This window comes from Triticum dicoccoides, chromosome 6B, assembly GCF_002162155.2.
Source record: "Triticum dicoccoides isolate Atlit2015 ecotype Zavitan chromosome 6B, WEW_v2.0, whole genome shotgun sequence".
In the NCBI taxonomy this organism is placed as follows: Eukaryota; Viridiplantae; Streptophyta; class Magnoliopsida; order Poales; family Poaceae; genus Triticum; species Triticum dicoccoides.
The window spans coordinates 39,666,332-39,667,074 of record NC_041391.1 but is presented as its reverse complement, the minus strand read 5'-3'; positions in this window follow the sequence as shown (position 1 = coordinate 39,667,074).

Below are 743 nucleotides of genomic sequence, written 5' to 3'. Positions count from 1 at the left end.
GGGACCAAAGGCCTCTTTTCGGCAGCCCAAAGGGCGGGAAACGAGGACCTTTGGTCCCGGTTGGTGGCTCCAACCGGGACAAAAGGCGGGCATTGGTACCGGTTGGTGCCACCTACCGGTACCAAAGAGGGGCATTGGTACCGATTGGCGCCACCAACCGGTACCAATGGACCCTCTAATTTTTTATTTTCTGTAACTGTTTTTTAGTGGATTCTTTCTGCAGCTGTTTTTTTAGTCCCACCTCGCCAAGCGAGAGGCACTCGCAGCTGTTTATAAGCCCTGAGTGCAGAGACGATGAAGAAGAGGCTCAATGCTCACCTACACGTTGGTTAGCTTTAAGCCTTGAGGAATAGGGTAGACTGCACAGAGCTATGTGCAGTGCAGTTGACACTATTCCGAAAGGCTTGAAGCAAATTAATGAGCATTGCGCCTCTTTTTTATTTTTAATGACTTATTTTTAATAGTTGTGATTAACTTAACTAAAAAATGAGCATAAATGCTTATTTTTAATGACTTATTACAACTCAGAAATAAAAAGAAAAAATAAATATAGCAGAAAAGAAAAGAAAACTATATAAAAAACTACTCAGAAATAAATAGAAGCAAAAATAGTTGTGATTAACTTTACTTAAAAAATAAGCATAGATGCTTATTTTTAATGACTTATTACAATTCAGAAATAAATAAAAGAAAAGATAGTTGTGATTAACTTAACTAAAAAATGAGCATAGATGCTTATTTTT